This window comes from Myotis myotis, unplaced genomic scaffold, assembly GCF_014108235.1.
Source record: "Myotis myotis isolate mMyoMyo1 unplaced genomic scaffold, mMyoMyo1.p scaffold_m19_p_4, whole genome shotgun sequence".
NCBI classification, from domain to species: Eukaryota; Metazoa; Chordata; class Mammalia; order Chiroptera; family Vespertilionidae; genus Myotis; species Myotis myotis.
In genome coordinates this window covers 110,469,362-110,489,875 of record NW_023416346.1, presented here as the reverse complement: position 1 = coordinate 110,489,875, position 20,514 = coordinate 110,469,362, and the positions used below count along the sequence as shown (strand labels likewise).

General features: G+C 37.2%; 1 protein-coding gene and 1 pseudogene across 1 annotated transcript in view; both read right to left on the bottom strand.

Annotated features, from left to right (window-relative positions):
- Positions 1 to 20,514, bottom strand: part of DMD (dystrophin) — a 1,824,373-nt gene that overhangs the window by 845,488 nt on the left and 958,371 nt on the right. The gene's annotated exons all lie outside the window — the stretch shown is intronic.
- On the bottom strand, positions 19,043 to 19,712 carry LOC118653363 (annotated as a pseudogene).

The window sequence follows — 20,514 nt, the reverse complement described above, 5'->3', positions numbered from 1 at the left end:
TTGGTTGATTCTTATATGTGCCTTGACAGGGAATCGAACCTGCAACCTTTGCATATTGGGACGATGCTCTAACCAACTGACCTACCTGGCCAGGTCTACTTTAATTTATAATTTCATCCTTTTTGAGTATAGAAAACAATTTTATTTAGTTTCTTAAAATAAACAATTCGGTTTAGGCAATGCTAAAATGTGTCGGTTTTTTTTCTTTTATTTTGCAGTATATTATTTCTTACGGATGCATAAACAAAAACAAATTGACAAAACAAAACATGAGGTTATCTAACTATGACTCAAAGTTAATTTTCTACATTAAAAACATCAGTTTAGCTTTGTGCTCTAAATTTCTTTTTACCTTTATTGAGTATAATTGACACATGAAATTATAAGATATGTAAAGTGTATAATGTGATAATTCAATATATGTATACATTGTGGAAAAGATTCCCTGCAATGAGTTAATTAATACCTTCATCTCCTCATATATTTACATTTTTTTGTGTGTGAGAATATTTAAGTTCTATTTTCTTAGCAAATTTCCATGACACAGTGTTATCAACTACTATATATCAACAATGCACTGACTTCGATAAAACAACATTCTAAAGATCAATTCTTAAGGAATTATGGTTTAAATTAGGGCTTTATCTTTGATCTGCTGCCATTAAATTGAGGTGATCTCACAATTACTCATCATGCAACAGGTTGTAGCACGTAAAGTAACAATTTAGAGGCTGATACAGAACAACCGAAAATAAGTTTAATTTTCATGCATCATTTCTTCAGGAAAACACATCACGAAGGGAAATAGCTTTGAATAAGTTCAGTGAAGGTTGCCATTTAGTTAATTAACTTAACCATTTTCATTAGCAGACTCAATATTGACTTTAGAATAATGTCTGCTTAATTTCTTTCAAGCAATGAATATGTATGAAACATTGTCAAAGGTAAAGTAAAAAATGAAGACAACATTAGGTAAAAAATTAAGTTACTGAAATATGTCAAAATTATATGGAGTACCTTCATGAACTTATATTCAATTGCATTATGTTCTCCTCCAAACTTTTAAGATATGACCTTGGCATAGAGACATTATTTCAGCTGCTTAGCATAGGATTTGTAATAATCTCAATTTTATAAGAAAGTGCATTTCTAAATTGGTTGGAGAAGACTAAAACAAGGCATAAATCCAATGCACTGAATATAATTTTCTGCTTCAATTGACAATCTAGTCTTTTGAAAATCAGGCTTACTTTTTAACCTTTTATGGCCATATTCATTTTATGTGCCTTCATATTACAATAAATAAAATCAGCAGGCTCCTATTGATTTTTGGAGGGAGAAATCGCATCTGTAAGATTGAAAGAAAGTGAAGTCCATCAAAACCAATTGATGAACAAATATGTGATGAAAATTGAAGAAAATAACTTCAAAATACAGGGTAAATATAAATACATATCTAAAGCATGATAGTGATTTTCAAATCTGGATTTTGTGTCCCTAGGACTTAAGAAAGCAGCAGGGCCAACAAAATCCTTACAATTAATTATAATTATGACAATAAACATTATATAGAGCAGTGGTAGGCAAACTGCGGCTCGAGAGCCACATGCGGCTCTTTGGCCCCTTGAGTGTGGCTCTTCCACAAAATACCACGTGCGGGCGCGCATGAACAGTGCAATTGAAACTTCGTGGCCCATGTGGAGAAGTTGGTATTTTGTGGAAGAGCCACACTCAAGGGGCCAAAGAGCCGCATGTGGCTTGTGAGCCGCAGTTTGCTGACCGCTGGTATAGAGTAATGTTTTTTTTCTTAACCATAAAATTCCAATCAAGAGCCTATAGCAGAACCCATTGTGTAGGGGTTTTTGTTTTGTTTTAATACGCATATCTAAGCTCCACACAAAAGAATCTAATTCAGTAAATCTATAATGGACCTGATATAAAAATATAATTTTTATATTTATGATTTATAAACAGATGCCTAGATCCCAGTAACATAAACATCCCTGCTACAGTCTCCACAAACTGCAATGTCTATTAGTAGTAGGCAAATAAGAATATATATAAGGCTATTTCTGTTAACATTTTGTTCCCAGTCTAAATCTGTTTTCACCTCAAATTTACTAACTGTAAAACTGGTCAAGTGTAGTGTAAAGTGTAATAAAACAAATGACATGGGAGGTGAAAGGCCCTGGTTTAATGATCTGCTTTACCACTTAGGAGCTATGGGATCTCAGTTGGGTCGCGTAACCTCCCTAAACCCATTTCCTCTTTTATAGAACAGAGCCCATAATTCTTGAAGTACCTGCACTTCACAGCTCCCTTTCATCTTTCTTCCTGATCACCCAGATTTAATTCATTCTAAAGTCTGTTTATCTTGCATCATAATGTCTCTTAAACATCCAGCCTGACCTTTCACATTCCCTGAGCAGGAGACTATTATCTGGGTTGTTGGAAAAAAATCTCAAACTCATTTGTAGACCTTTAGTCTCCATCTGCTATAATTCAACCTCTGTATTGCCACCAGAGTGAGTTTTATTTTAGAAATTTTTTAAAACAAGGATCCACCCCTAGATTTATTTACCAGGGTTTCTTGATGTTCAAACTACCTGCTCCTCCAGAGATTCTGCTGTACTCTACCAGGGAGACATACCACCTACCCAGGAGAGCCAAGGCCTTCCATCATTAACAATTTATTGGGGGAAATAATATAGCAGATCACTTAGCTCTCTGATGTGGGCTGAGGCTCTAAGTCTAAGCAGTTGAGTCTATTGTCATTAATGGGGCACAGTAGTGCTAAACAATCATTACTGATCACCATGTCTCTTACTCAGAAGAGAGAGTCAAGGTTCCTTAGCTTGGCAGATAAATATTTTCAAACTTCTGCCTAAACATGCTTTTGTGATTTCTAACACAATCGCCTGACTGTATTCAGGCACAATCCTGCTATAATATTTTGTTTATATTTTTTCCATCCTTAATATTCTTTCCTCTTCTCCTGAGTTCTTCAAATTCTACTTCAGACTTGAACAATGTCTGCATGAGGGATTCCCTTAACACTGTGGTTCAAGGCCATTTTACTTCCTTTGTAATATATTTGAGAATGTATTTGTCTGTACTTGGACATCTCCCATGTTATTGCCCTCTGTTCTGCTATATCAACTCTGCACCTGATTATCTTTCCAGCTAGACTATAAGGTTATGGGGGGCATATAGAGGACTAAAAGGTTACTCTGTCTTCTACCTCACTGTAATTAATATTCATTTTAAGTATCCATTTAGCCTGGTATTATGCACATAATAAGTATTCAATTATTTATCGAATGAATAAACCCAGTGTTTTAGTTTTTGAATGAATTCATTCTGAAAACTAATAATTCCATCAATCAACAATCAATCAACCAACTTCAAACTAATTTCTCTTTCTTAGAGATGACTAGCAGCCTTGCCTTGATATCAAATTGGTGATTAAGACTGGTAACACAATAAAATACTCACCCCTTAACTCCTGCTATCCAAGGTTAATTCTTTAAACCTTTGATATACGAAGTTCAGTGAAAAAGTAAACACTGTCACTTAGCAACATGCTGATCTTAACCAAGGTCAGTTAACCTTGCTGAACCTGGATTTCTTACTCGGAACAATGGACACAATATCCACCTCCTACAACTTTTGTGAGACTCAAATGAGCTAACAGCCCAGTGGGAAACACTGTGAAAATATATATTGGTTTATAAACTTTGAAGTTTTGGAAAATTCTGGAAACAGTAGTGCAGCTGATGACACTGCTGATTAAACCAGTAAGCTGAGGACAGGCTTAGCAATATAATTTGCTGATTAGGTGATAGAAATTAGTTAGCATTCAGATTCTGCTACTGGTTTATGTATTGCTAAAAATGTAACTGATTTTGATGCCAAAATTAATAATGATTTGTTGGGTATCTTCAAGGTATCAATCATTCCACTGTAAGTCTCAAGGAAATCCAAGAATTATATCTCTTATACTTTTAGTTCTGCATACACATTGTTTTTGTTTTCAATACTAGGTGTGTTAAATAGAATCAGAAAGTGAATTTTCCTCTTCAGGGTTTTTGTTTGCTTGTTGATTAGGTGGTTGGTTACATTAGGCAGAGATTTTAAATAAAAACCCATTCCCAACAAAACAGAATAACTCAATTCTAAGTAACTAGGGGATAATGTATTCAGTGACAGCAAACCTTTTGAGCTCAGCGTGTCAGCATTTTGAAAAACTCTTACTTAACTCTGGTGCTGTGTCACATATAGAAATTTTTTTGATATTTGAAACCATAGTAAAACAAAAATTTATATTTCTGATATTTATTTTATATATTTAAATGCCATTTAACAAAGAAAAATCAACCAAAAAATGAGTTCGCATGTCACCTTTGACATGCGTGTCACAGGTTCACCATCACTGATCTATTTGGTAAGGTTAATCTAGTTTCCTCTATACAGGGACAAACGCTCAGGTTACTACTTCTCTCAACACTGCTTAGCCTTATGCCATTGTTTATCTGGAACAGTGGTTCTCAACCTTGGCTGCACATTAGAATCACCTGGGAATCTTTTTAAAATCCTGATTTCTGGGCCTCATCCTCAAGAAATTCTGTTTCTTTGTTATGGGGTGAGGCCACAACATTAGTAACAAAGAAACAGAATTTCTGGAGGATGAGGCCCAGAAATCAGGATTTTAAAGATTCCCAGGTGATTCTAATGTGCAGCCAAGATTGAGAACCACTGATCTAGAACAATGCTGTCCACTAGAAACATAATGTAAACTACACATGCAATTCTGAATTTTGTATATATTTTAAAAAGTAAAAAGAACCAGGCAAAATTAATTTTACTAATATACTTTCTTCAACTTAATATAGTCAAACTGCTATAATTTCAACATGTATTCAATATAAAACTTGTTGGGGGGACCCTTTCCCCCTCCCCACCTGGGAGTCTGTACTTGTTCTTCAATAAATCTCCACTTTTGCTATAAAACAAACAAACAAAACAAAAACAAAACAAAACAAAAAAACAAAACGTATTGGTGTGATCTCTTTATTTTTATGGTTTTGATAACTGGTGACTGTTTTATACTGACAGCACATTTCATTATGGACTAGACACATTTCTAGTGCTCATATGCTAGGCAGTGTCTATCATATTGAACAGCACTGCTATAAAAGGAATAGTTAGATGCTTTGTCTGAGTTTTAGTTCAAATAAAAAATGACAAAAGTTTGAAACAAATATTATTTCGTCTTCTCAGTCTCTTATTTTGATTACTTTCCTCTCAAAAGCCTCAAAAGCATTTGAAATAGTATAAAACCAGCTATTTTAAATATATCAAAGTGGTCATTTGAAAAACATGGAATATTTCTAATCCATTCATCTGCTGATGGGCACTTAGGCTGTTTCCAAATCTTAGCTATGGTAAATTGTACTGCTATGAATGTGGGTCATCTACACAATGGAATACTATGCTGCTGTATAAAAGAAGGAATTCTTACCATTTGCAACAGCATGGATGGAACTGGAGAGCATTATGCTAAGTGAAATAAGCCAGTCAATGAAAGAAAAATACCACATGATCTCACTCATTTATGGATAATTAAGACCATTATAAACTGATGAACAAGAATAGATACAGAGGCAGAGCAGCATCGAACAGACTGTCAAACTACAGCGGGAAGGCTGGGGAGGGTTTGTGGGAGGAGGGTAAGAGATCAACTGAAGGACCTGTATGCATGCATATAAGCATAACCAATGAACACAAGACACTGGGGGATAGGGGAGGCCGGGAGAATGTCAAGGGGGGGGGGGGGAGACATATGTAATACTCTTTGTAACACTTTAAGCAATAAAACAAAATAAAAAAAAGAAAAACATGGAAGATAAGAATCACTGCCACAATAAATAGTGCCCCATGTGATCCCCACTCCAAATTAGTAATACAGTTATTTTAAAAAAATATGTGAAAGTTCTGTGAATATAAGAGCAAATGTGAGTATAAATCTCTACTTCTACAAGTAAATATATATATTTTAGAAAAAGAGACTAAATACATATTCAGATGAAACAATAAAACCATTAAGATTTCATGCACACACTTACATTTCTAACATCCATTCTCAAATTTTAAGTAGACCAATGATAAAGATGAACAATATTGTAGACGTTATCTTTGTGTTGTCGCTATTTTAAATGGTCCTTAAAATGTTTTGTTTAAATGATCTTTACAACCTGCTTACCTTTGAGAAGCCGTGGTATTATTGGAGAACTCTGAGCCTTCCCCTAGATATCAGTTACCTACGGTTACAAAAGTGTTAGGTAACAAACCCCCTAAAACTTACTGAATTTAAATGATAACCATTAATACTTGCACAGTTTGTAGATCAGCTGGGCTGTTCTGCTGATATAATGTCATAATTACTTCTCACTTCCATTAATTGGCAGAAAATTCAGTCCACACACTGTTATGGATATCAGTTGGATACCCTTTTCAACTCATCCCTCTCCTCCCTACCTCACCAATGTGGGCAACTGAAGCTTAATATTGCCTGAGAGTGCTAGCAGTTGTGACAGGAAACAAACTTTGGAGTTATCATATCTTAAGGGCAAGAGAGCTAGTGTATGTATGCACAAACTGCTGCTTTAAAGGGGTCTTTCTTCCCCTACTTTCTGCCCTATTCCAAGACAGTGCAAGCAAAAAGAAGCAAGCATTGGTAGTTGGAAATCAGGTAGCCTGTATAGGAATGGTAAGTGCTGAAGGTATATGCATATCTACCATAGCAAAACATATTTTTAAAATATTTTTATTGATTTCAGAGAGAGAAAGGGAGGGGGAGAGAGAGAGATGGAAACATCAATGATGAGAAAGAATTATTGATCGGCTTCCTCCTGCACATCCCACACTGGGGATTGAGCCCACAACCCAGGCATGTGCCCTGCCCAGGAATCTAACCATGGCTTCCTGGTTCATAGGTTGACTCTCAACCACTGAGCCCCGCTGGTTGGGTGAAAAATGTATTTTTTGTTTAAATGATCATTACAACCTGCTTGGCTTTGGAAAACACTGAACAAATATATATATATATATATATATATATATATATATATATATATATATATATATATACACACACACATATACACACACACACACATATATATATGTATATATATATACACACATACACACACACACACACACACACACACATAAAAGCATAATATGCAAATTGACCATACAGCAGAATGACCAGTTGGCTATGATGCATATTGACCACCAGGGGGCAGATGCTCAGTGCAGGAGCTGTCCCCAGCCCACAGACCCTGATCACCCCCAATTGGAGCCTGTCAGCAAACCTCTCAGTCCCTCTTCCAGGCCAGCTGGCAGGCTCTGATCACCCTATGGGAAACCAGGAACCAGGGGTGGGTGTTGACAGATGCAGGTGGTCTAGGGGCCCCACAAACAGAGGGTGACTGGCAGCAGCAGCAGCAGTGGGCAGGGCTGGCTGCTGGCAGCCAGGGAAGATCGGCCCTGATTGCAGGCCAGGCCTAGGGAACCTACCTGTGAACGAATTTTGTGCACTTGGCCTCTAGTAATGCGATAAAGACGGAACCCATAGAATTGTGAAGAAACAGAAGTGGAACTCTGATGACATTTATTATTTAAATCAGTTAGAGACAAATTTTTCTGTCACTTGCAGCATTAAAGTACTAAATCAGTTACCTATCACAGAAGGTGAAAATCCATATTATTTTAATATAACTAATCTTATAGCTTATTCTTAAAACATAAAATCTCTTAATTGGTGTTAACAAATAACATGTCTCTTTTCTTTTTCTATTACCTATAAGCCATATTTTGTAGTCTCATAATGCAAAATAATGTGATATGGTAAGAGTTCAATCATTATGTTCTGAAAGAGAGATTTTTTATTTATTTTACACTTTTGAATTAGAGCTTTTCTACAGCCAAAGTATTTACTATTTTAAAAGGATGCTGGTGAAAGGAAAGGTTAACCTAATAGTACCTGCTGTGCGTACATTGGCAAATGGAAGGAAATTACACAGATGGTGGCATTTGCCTAGGAGTTTAGTGCCAGGGGTATCCTCTCAAGGCACATAAATTGGGGCAGAATATCTATCTTTTCCTAAATATATGGATGCAGATTTGTTGGAAAAATTATTTTTCTACTACACTATTAAAATCACTACAATCAGCACTACATCAACAATCAAGTGAATATTTATGATCCTTTAATATGTGTCAGGTTAGCAAGAAATTCAGCTTTGTTCTAGATGGATAGTGGGTAATCTTAGGTTACTTTTCTTCTAACAAAGAGAGGTACTTGGGAAGTACCTGACACACAGTAAATTATCAATACATGTTATTTTTTATTACCTAACACAGCCAGGACTCTAATTCTCTTAGGGAGAAGGAATACTGAAAAACAGGACTAAGTTTAGTTTTTTTCTGGACCATTTAGTGCACCCTTGGCATGGATGTATAAAGAAATAAAGGAATGATACAAACTGCCTGATAACATGAGGTAGAAAGTAATGAACATAGTAAGAGAAATACTGCTGAGGGCTTGAGAGGAACAGGAAGACAAGATGAGTCTTGTTGGGCTTCCTGTGGGTACGGAGGAGTAGTCAGATCTGGAGATTTGTGGTGTAAGGGACAAGGAAAGAAGGCATACATTCTAGGTGGACTGGGCAGGGTAGCACAGGAAAGGAAGAACACAGGGCAAATGGGAGAACATTGGGCAGTCCTACTGGGATAGCAGCCTGAGTGAAAAGGACCAGTGGGAGAAAATATTGGAAGATATCCAGAGTTGTATTCCAAAGGGTCTGAAAATCATGTACTAGAAAGAAGTCACCAAGGAATTTTTGCCCTTGTGAATCCTCAACATCCCTCAAATAGGTATAAGGTTTGTTTGCCTAGGATTTTGTGACTGTAGAAGCTCTTGTTAGAATCAATGAGTGTGGAAGAATGTATTTGTGGTTTCATGACACAACTAACATACATACTCCTGGCATATCTGAAGGGTTTGAGGGGAAAATAGATTAAGGTAGAAGATTATAATTATTACTGTTTTAGAGTTTTGTTACTGTCTGGAAAATTATTTTACTTTTTATCTCTAGGAAATAATACTTGAAAAAACTAACAGTAGCTAATACTTATTGCTGTTTTACTGTGTACCAGGCACAGCTCTAAGATTATACATGTTATATCTCACTTAGTCCTTTCTTGTTGTGTCATTTCCCCCTTATAACTAGATGAGGAAACTGAGACACAGAGAGACCACATAGCTAGTAAGGAGTGTGTGGTACAGCCCCAATGAATCATGCCTTCCATAATTCATGCCAGCTCCCAGCCAACCCATCAGCTGACTGGAAATGCATTAGAGGCCTAGCAAAAGCCTCTGAGCTTTGGCTATATCAGCAGAATAGCCCAGTTGACCCACAGACTGTGCAAGTATAACTGGTTATCATTTCAAGTCAGTAAGTTTTAGGGGGTTTGTTACCTAACACTTCTGTAACCATAGATAACTGATATCTAGAGGAAGGCCAGAAATGGGAGTAAGGCTTGGCTCAGAGTTCTTCAATAATTCCAGGGCCCTAAATCATCAACGTGATTTTGAATGTACAACTTAGGGCAGGCTCAATACTTTGCAAAGGCACCTATACAAAAATTCATAGCAAACTAGTGGAGGTAATCATTGAGGGAGGGATTTTAGAGGATCATTATTAGAAGACTTAATAGCAACTATTATTTATTGGCTACATGTTCTGTATCAGCCATTGCCCAAAGCAGTGAAGGAGGGGAAGAAATACCTTGACTTCTCCCCTCCTCCTGCTCTCCAGTCTCCTGCCAATACTACCCCCTGGCTAAATCTATATAGAAGCTGGTGGGCAAGGAAGCCTGCCAAATACGGTGGGCAGAGGTCAGACTCTTGCAATATATGACATAGGAAGTAAAGGCACTGGAATAGATCCGAGTGCACAGGGTATATGACAAAGTCATGTTTGGGTTCTGAATTTTGAAAAGGGCTATATTTCAAAGGTATAAATAAGTCAGATGTACTCATGCGTTCTTTCAAAGTTGAATATGTATCCTCTGGTGTTGGATGGATGGGCTCTACACATACCAACAGACAACAATTTTTAGAAAAAGACTCACCAGTATCTCAGAATACATTGCCTGGATATTCCAATGAATGGGACTTGTCAACTCACACACAGATACTTGTCAGCCATCCCTTACATACATACTAATTAAAGTATAGACCAAGGCCTAGAGCATTGCATCACCTGAAAGCTGGGAATGCAGAATCTTAGACCCTTCACTGGACTCAGTGAATCAGAAACCTCATTTCAATTAAATCCCTAAGTGCTTCATCTGTACATTAAGGTTTGAAAATGCTGCTCTACCACCTAGCAAATAGGCCCTTCCTTTCTTACCACTAGTATTAGAAATTATGATACCTACTTTGTAATAGTAACAACAATTTAGCTGCTCATGACAAAATATTATGGTATGCTAGAGGCCCAGTGCACAAAATACATGCACTCAAAGCGGGGTCCCTCAGCCTGGCCTGAGCCCTCTTGTAGTCCAGGAGCCCTTGGGAGATGTCCAACTGCTGGCTTAGGCCCACTTCCTGGCTTCTGGCTGAGCGGCGCTCCCCCTATGGGAGCACACTGACCACCAAGGGGCAGCTCCTGCATTGAGCCTCTGCCCCCTGGTGGACAGTTCACATCATAGCGACCAGTTGTTCTGCCATTTGGTCAATTTGCATATTAGTCATTTATTATATAGGATATTGAGTTCTTAGTTCCTCACTAAACCCTGGGGGATGAGTAACATATCTCAGAATGCATCACCATTGTAAAAATAAGGAAATAGAGGCAAACCAAGATTTAAATAAATTGCCCATAGTTTGAGCTACTGAGTGGTGAACCTACATTGGGACTAAGTTATTAACTGAAAGTTTGGTGACCTTTCTATTACTGAAATGAGGTGTGGAGGGTGGGAAGATGGGCAGATATAGTTATCAAACAAACCACTCTAGCAGTTGAGGTTACATTCAGAAGTAACCACATATGAAGTAAGGAACTGGAAAGGGGTATCTTAAGAAAACTGATTAATCACTCAAAATAGAGGTGATCATTTCATCATGTTGCATTCCAGTGTCAGTATAAACAATTGAAGACATTAACGTCATCTTCCTCAGTTACTTTAGTACAGTGGATATCAACCTTGGCTGCACATTAGAATCACCTGGAAATCTTTTTAAAATCCTGATTTCCGGGCCTCATCCTCCGGAAATTCTGTTTCTTTGTTATGGGGTGGGGGCACAACATTAGTAACAAAGAAACAGAATTTCTGGAGGATGAGGCCCAGAAATCAGGATTTTAAAAAGATTCCCAGGTGATTCTAACGTGCAGCCAAGGTTGAGATCCACTGTTTTAGTACTTTAAAACTGTTTTCATCTGCTCTCAAACCCTATAAAATCTTAAACATAAAGTGTCCTTTCTATTAATTTTCCTGGTTTCAGGGTTGTCTGTATTTGTCACCAGTGTATGAGAACTTACAGAGCACCTGAAAACTAATTTTCCTCTCTCCCTTCCCCAGCATCATTAGTGGTTCCATCAGAAAGATACACATCACTGATATAAGCAAAACAATAAAGCTGCTTCAAGGAGATAACTGTATTGGTCTAGACTTTGTAACAACAGTCATAGCAAAAATAAAAGCAATCTTCACAGTGGTCATTTAAATTGTGATTGAGTTGCAGACTTTCACTCTTTTATAAAAGTCTAAGTCCAAGAATTATTGCCCTATTCAAAACTGTTGATGTAACCCACATCATGAACAGGCAGAATGTGTCACCTTCATAAGTAATTTATTTTTAGACTGTGTTTAAGGTACAATCATCAGTCACAGGTAGCCTACAGATCGAAACTATCAGGACAAATGGAGTTTTCTCGAAATATCCTTGCAATGACTTTAGTTTCTGGCCCATTTCCTGGTCTATCTCTTTTCTTCCACACTTAACCAACCATGCCAGAGATGGGCTATACTTTTCCCAGTGATAACTGAAAATGTTCACAAATTATAACTGTACCATTCCATCCAGTTCAAATACTTTTACTTCTACAGCAAAACAGATTGATTTTCTCTAGCAACAAATACTGAAATTGTCTCTTCGATGTCTTGTAATTAGTTCTAATATCAGTAAGCAAATTAAAAGGCAGCAAAAACAATTTGTCCAGCAGGCACTTATCAGTCCCTTCATAACCCATTTAGTGGCCTTGCCTCAACTATAAGGTGGATAAATGAGGAGAATGCTGATTTTGGCATTCAGCTTACTCTGGGATAATCTAGCTCATCCTTCTTGGCTGACATGAGACAGAAATAACATCAAAGGGTGATAAACTCTTTCCCGCAGACCTGGGGTTCTAAGGTTTGCTGGCCCCAGGCCTAATCTATCAATCCATTTTCTACACAATAAAAGGTAAGAAACCCATTACAGATCAGTTATAAGCCCTGGCAGGTGGTCTATGACAAAAACGGAATACATCAACCAAGCCAGCATTCAGTGTCCCTTTTCTAAGGTTTGAAGCACTAGGGGTCAGATGACATGCATATAGTAGTTAGGATTCAGTATTAAATTATTTTAAGTCCATGGATAAACTTATACATTTTGTAGCATGAGTATAAAGATTTGACAGAAAAGTTCATTTTTGTATGATTCTGACCTTTTATAAAAAAAATAGCACTGCTATAATTTTTTTTTTTTGCTTTACATGTTGGCTTTGCACAAGATGTAATAAATGAAACCAGATTAGAATTTACAATCTGTGCTCTTAAATACAGCTTTAATCTTCATTTGTTATTCAAACTCAGTTTAAGGAGTTAGCATACGAAGTTTCCCTTTAATGTCATTTCAAGATTACTAAATTATTAGAAAGTCATTCCCTCTGGTCTCAGGGTTGATGCTATATAATCCAGTCATTCCAAAGCCAAGGCTTCAGAAACAAAAGAAACAATGTTTTATATTAGCAAAATCTCTTTTTATTATATGATTTCTTCTCCTTTCTAAAATGCCTTGCTATAGGGCAAACATCTTTGTGTTAATAAATGACTTACTTCAAAAATGTTACACTAAAGGTCAGAGTTATGAATTTTTTTTCTCCTTTTTTATCATCTTTATACTTTTCTTCCTTTTAAGTTCACTGAGAACAGGAAAGAAAGTTTGCCAAGAATAGGGTCATACTTAGTACCATTATCAGTATATATATTATATATATAAGAAAAATAAAGCTTTAATATGGAAACGAGTTGTTGCATAAATGTCATTATTTTGCAATGCCTGCTGGCTTTTTTGTTGTTGTTGTTCATTTTTAAAATAGCATTGCATTAAAATGAACAAGTTATTTAGTATTAGGTTAAGGTTTCCTAATAGAACAACATCTGGCTTCAATGAAACTTTCTACAACCAGTTCCTCATCACGCCACCAAAATGGGGGGAAACTAACACCAAAAATGGAGGAAAGGGAAAGGGGTGGAGAATAGAGGTTAGGTGAGTAGATTGGGATTGCAAAGATGCTTCGGGTTTAAAAGGTCATCTTCAATCATGCTTATAGTTAAAATTTCAAAATGTTGGTGTTTGCAAACAATGATGGAGTAATTGGACTTCATAGCTGATGAGAAGAAAAAAGTCCATCATTTTCCAAGACATTTTATCTGAAATGCTAGCTGGTCATAGATAATGAGAATAATTGGATCAGACAAAAAGAGAGAGCACTGGCTAAAAACCTTCTGTACCTCCCACTATCAGTGGTCGGCAAACTCATTAGTCATCAGAGCCAAATATCAACAGTACGACGATTGAAATTTCTTTTGAGAGACAAATTTTTTAAACTTAAACTATATAGGTAGGTAAATTGTAATTAACTTAATTAGGGTACTCCTAAGGCTTAGGAAGAGCCACAGTCAAGGGGCCAAAGAGCCGCATGTGGCTCGCGAGCCACAGTCTGCCGACCATGGATCTAGGTCCATTTGGTGGTCGTGGTGCCTTTAACTCACCTTCTCTTTTTCAGCTCTTGGATTTATAATGGTGGCACATGTTTCAGCTTTTCTCCCAAGAGCTATATGTATAATTGTTTAAGATGGTTAATATTTTTCAGCCTTAAAAAAAGAAGGAAATCCTGCCATATGCAAGAAAATGGGTCTACCTGAGGGCATTATGCTAAGCAAAAAAGGCAGTCATATAAGGACAAATACTACACGATTCCATTTATATTTAACACAGTCAAAATCATACAAACAGAGAGTAGAATGGTGTATACCAAGGCAAGGGGGAGAAGAAAATAGGAGTTGTCCAATAGGTATAGAGTTTCAGTTATGCAAGATGAAAAACTTCTAGAGATCTGCTATATAACATATTGCCTACAGTTAACAATACTGTGTTGTACACTTAAAGATTTGTTAAGAGGGTAGATCTCATATTAAGTGCTCTTACCACACTACAAATAAAGAAGCTTACTCAGCAAAAATTTTGTGCTTGGTCTTTGTGTTTTCCCATTTTGAAATTACCTCCAATTTTAAAAATTAAAGCCAATATTTTGACCAATTACAATGTGCCAGATACTATGTTTTCATTTCCCATGCACTAGCTCATTGAATTTTCACATGTACAGTATGTTCTACTAGTATGAGAATTTAGTGGGTGTTATAACTGAAGCAGGGACAGGGCAGGTAAAAGATTATACAGCTAGTAATGGGTAGAATCCATAATCTATAAATCTCATGCTTAATCACCGTGATAAATTGCCTCTTCACAACTCTTGTTTACTTTTATTGTTTGTAAAATGTCTGATCCACATTCTTGGTATTGCCTGACATTTTAATAGGTTGGGAAATTAAAAACCACATTTCATTATAAACTTACTGTCATTAAAGAGTGATTAATTTGGTAGTAATGGCAAACAGTTCAAACTTCTCAACTTCACTGAAGGGTCAAGAGAGTAGGGGTGCTGCTGCTTCTAGGAATATTAGCAGTGATGGTAATACTAATTATTAAGTACTGGGCCAGGCATAACCCTAAGAGCCTGATGTTTGCTCTTACAACTGGGGTGACTTTATATATATAATTTTAATCTTTTAAAGTGGGATACTCATGAGAATGAAACAGGGAGCTATTAAAATTATGATGCAATAACAGACAAAGCCAGGACTGTCAGAGAAAACTGAGATATATTCATGAAACAAGACCTAGTAGTAGCAATTCCCATTTCAATGTGAAATTACAGGAGGCAAAGTCAAGGGTGCTTATGTTATAAACTTTTAATTACAATTCCCTCCTCAAGTTTCAGCCTCAAACTATTTAGCAACTGTAAGTAAGAGATATGAATAGGTGTAATGCCAAGCCCTATGTATTCTGAATGACCTTTAAATAAGGCAAGGGCGGGAAATTATTATGATACACTTAGAACAACATATGGTACATAGTGGTCACTCGTTAAATGTATGTTGAATGAATGATTTAATGATTTGAATAATGCTATGATGTAATTATTAAACACGTAAAGGAAACTTCCAAGATAATAGATTTCCAAGGAATATCAGACTGCATACCTTAATAGTAAATAAGTAAAAACCGTTTTCTGGTATTTCCTGTAAAGATTCTTCACTTTAGGAAAAAAAGGTAATTCATATTAAGAGCAGTATTAGATGATGATCACTACTAGAACATGGTCATTGATAGCAAAATAACTTCTTGGAGCAAATGTTCATTTTTGAACAAGGAGCAGAAAAGTGAAGCTTCAACTTGATTTAATTTTCTCCCTTTTATTCTTCACATTTATAATAATGACTGGCAATATATGGCAAATGTTTATCTACCTGACACAAATGAAAAGAAGGAATCTAAAGTGTTTACTCCTTGGATAGATACTTAGAAGATAATTGGAGGTTAATATAAAATGAACCAGATTTCTGGAAATATAGATACAGTCATTTTTATATTGTAGAAAATAGTCTGGCATATGAGTTTCACTATATTTTCACTTGCAGAATATATATTTTATGATTTAGTTTGAAAACAATCCCTGTATTATCAATAGTGCAAAGGTTATTCTTATATTAAAATTTTGCTGCATATATTGTAGTTAAACTATTTTTTCTAGGTAAAGTAGATCAGATTTTTTTTATTAAGATGCACTTAACTGAAAAGAAGAAAAAAAAGAGATGCACTTAACTGAAATTCACTTCCTAGCAAAATTTCTTATTTGTGTTTGTAAAATGTTTTGGTCTTTATATGCACTATTTTATATTGTTTAGGAAATAACAAATTAAAATAGTAATTTACCATTTTCAAATTAATGACAGAATATGATGTAAAAATTTAAAGTTATTCAACAAAATGAAAATATATTTATTTTGACTAATTGAAATGTATAATATATCCTATCTGTAAAGTTACTTAACATCAAAAATAGTAGGTATGGGTTGGGAGGAGGAGGTAGAGGGGAGGAAAATTGGGGACATCTATAATACTGTAAAAATAAAATAAAATTTAAAAAAGGATTTCACTGCCATACTTACAACTTTAAAAAAAGTTGAACAATCACAATAAAAAAGCAGACATATAACTAATTCTGAAACAACATAAATATGCTCTCCTATATTACACAATCACAAAAGTTCTATTTAAGTAAAGAAAGTTTGGGCAAATTACTTGAAAATATAGCATGCAGTTTTCCAAAATGGGCAAAAAGCAAAGCAAAAACTCATATAGCTTTATTAAATGAAAAGAAATCCCAGTTTTCACTTTTATAGGAACAATAGGATGAAATGGAAAACCATGCTTCTCTTTGCTTCTAGCATATTATCTACAAAAAAATTATGAGCGTCACTAAAAAGTTTTTTTAAAGAACTATTTGAAATAGCTTTTGTATTAAATAGAGTACAGTGTGTTCTCAAATATGGCACATAACCTTTTTAGGACTTAGTGTTCTAATCTAGAAGATGTGGGAGTAATGTAGCTTCATTATGATTCTTTCAGCTATATAACCCTATGAGTCTACAAAGTAAATGTTGCATTTTTCCATCTTTTCAATTAAGTACAGTAAGTATACAACCTGATTCAAAAATGAAAACTGATGACAATTTGTGAAGTGTATGATTGTCTGACCACTGTGCTGTACACCTGAAACTAATACAAAATAATATTGAAAGTAAACTGTAATAAAAAAACATATTTTGGTTGTAAATAATGGTATCTGAATAATGAAGTATGAAGAATAGGGACACAAAGTGACAAGGACAGGAAAAGATGAAAAAGGGATTAAACACTGAAGTATCAGAAAAAGAGAGTAGGAGACAATGTGTCACATACACTACCTAGGCAGGAAAATAAACTAACATATATGCATATAGGAAAGTAGATTCATTATAGATATAGTAAGATGCCAATTTATAGGCCAAGACACACATAATAGAGAAAAAGGAAGAGAATGAAAGTGATGGGGAGAGGCAGGAAGGGAGGGAGAATCACACACACACACACACACACACACACACACACACATGTCCAGAGAAAGTACAAATAAAATGAGTGATAAATATTAAAAACAACACAGAGTCAGACATGTGTATGAAAATCACAGAGTGAGACTCAGAGGAAAACACAGAGGCTAGCTTTAATAATATTCCCACTCTGTGGATCATAAGGGTATTATTGTTAAAGACTATAAAGGTGAAGATACATATTAGACAAAAATGACCCTTATCTAGAGTTAGCCATAAGTTTAAACCAAGGTCTGCATTCAGCTTTAAAGCAACATTTCGCATCTCGATTATAAAGAGTGGCTATCCAGGCCAAGGCAAGTTAACAGTTTTGCAATGTACCCATTATAGGGTCCACTACTCCCTTAAATATATTGCTACATTAACCCCAATTGCTGTTTTTCATTTATTTTTTTAACATTAAATAAGTTTATTGACACTGTAACACAACACACTTGCCTCCCTGACACCCCCATCCCCCTCACCCAGACTAGATCTCTCCCCGTTCCTCTCCCCTTAGAACAAGCTGTACCTTGAAAGCAGAAAAGGGCAGGCCACCTCTACTACCCCAGTCCCACCCCCAGGCCCTGTGGAGCAGGGTCTCAGGCACAATTCAGAACCTATTGGGGGGGGGGGTACAGTTAGCACTACACTCAGCCAGGCAGAGGCATCCAGTCCTAAGGAACAGATTCCCCCTTCACTCCCCAGGCCCTGAGTCGCTATTCTTCTTCCTCTCTGCTCTCTGTGACCCTAGGAAGGAGAGATGCTGGAGCCTAGGCCATGCAGCCAGTAGCAACAACTCCTGGCCATGATCTGAGAATTGGAGTTTGGCTAGTCTTTTATAGGTCCCAGGCACCCCAAAGAAAGCCCTGGTGGTGGGAGTGAACTTGAATGCCCCTATTCAAAATGCACTGATAACATTTAACAGATTGAGCCAGTTTAACCAGATGCCAGAATAACACTAAGCTGTGAAGAGGGGGGTCAGACCTGCTTTCTCCAGGCCGGACACAAATGCACACAGAGAAGCCCAGGCGGAGTGTCACAAAACAACTCGAGGACACTTTTGCGCATGGGGCTGCACAGCCTCTACTCAGGAGCCCCTGGGGTGACAGGAAGGAAGCAAGGAGAGAAAATACACAAGTCTTAGAAACCAAAAAGAAAGCCCAATAGCTGGGGAGCCTGAGCCCGACAGTGCTACCCACCAACCCTCCAGGTCTTGGCCCAGACCCAGATAGTCCCTCCCCCTCGAGGCAATGTCCTCCCCCTAGGCTAGATAGAGCACATCACACAGCGCAGTTTAGAAAGCTTCTAATGCCAGTTCATAAACATCTTCATTTACTATTGGTGATTACATGTGAATAATATGTTTATACCGTTCTTTATGGAAAACAATTTCAACGAGTCAACTCCAAGAACACAATAGGCAACCCTCACCCTGAGCCCCTCCGTGTCCTTCCCTAGACAACGAGGAGCCCCCTCCTCTGTCCCAGGGCTGCCTAACTTCCCCTCTTTCCCCACTGTGGCTCTTGGGCAAAGCATCCTCTGACCATTAGTGCTCATTGGGCAAGTTCTGGTCCAGGGGGTAAACCATGAACATCACATCTGGCCGAGAGGGTACACAGGGATGGCCTGGATGTACAATCTCAAAGCCCAAGAAGCTGAAGGTCTTCAGGAGTGGAGCTCTGTCTTCCCGGCCCTTCCTGAAGCAGACGAAGACGTAGTTCACTTTCATCTTCTCTTCCCCAAACTCCAGCAGTGCTAACAATCCTTCTTTGCTCCCATCAGCTAATACTCCATCTGGGATTTCTATAAACAGGCTCTGGCTGGGCAGGACTGCATCCCAGGAAGAGACCACCTTGGTGACCTCATACTGGAAGTGGATGATCTGAGGTTTTCCATCGTTCGCAGGGAGGTCCTGGGTCACAGTGAGCTTCTCGTCCTGATATATTAGAGCTGAGAGAGAAGGATCCCTGCCTCCCCCTCGCCCACCGGGGATCTTCGACAGTGGGTGAGGGGCCTCAGGAGCACCACAGGGGCCCTGGAACAATGTGCCTGCAGCACTGGAGCTGGGGGCAGTTACTCAAAGGCAAAATACTACTGTCCTGGGTGTTTATCATCCTCGGTGGGAGGAGGCAGCGCAGGGAGTGGGTAGGTGGATGATTGGGTGGGTGGGGGTCGCGCACAGGGCTGATCTCTGTGGGTTAAGTCCCTGTCAGGCCGTGGGCTCACAGCCCTCCTCCAGCCTCGGCAAGCGCCTGCCTCCAACTCTGTTTTTCCTTTTAGAAATGCAACATAAAGCTGCCAAAGTAATTGGTAAATTGGGAAAATATGCATGATCCAGCATATTAGAGTTATCCATAGAGAAAGGCCCCTGCAACTAGGAATTGTGATAGTGGAACATTTTCATAGACACTGTATGTTAAGGAATTAGCATATTTGTATCTCAGCAACCATTACATACTAATACAATGATAGAACTCACTCTAGCATTTGGATAGAAGAGGGAGCTAGAGAATATAGGGGAGGGGACCCCATTATTTCTTCTCTCACTAATGACTCAGTATTTGAGGATTAATGATGATCAAGACCATCTCTTGATCGCCTTGATCATCTTTCCTTATATTTTTTTAAATACTGACTTGAATACTGATCTAAATCTGGTACTGATCATTTGTTTTCTATTATTAAATTTAAATCAATAGGGATAGGGGGCATAAAGATTGAGAAGGGACAATTAAATAATTCTTAATATGTCTAATGAATAAGATTAAAATTTTTCATCTTAATGAATAAGATGAAACATTCTAAGATGTTTGGTGGCAAAAGCACAGCATTAAAATGATAATTTTAGGATGGAACACAGATATTATGGATGATCTAATTATATGTCTATACAAGATTGTGTTCCCAGCTTTCATT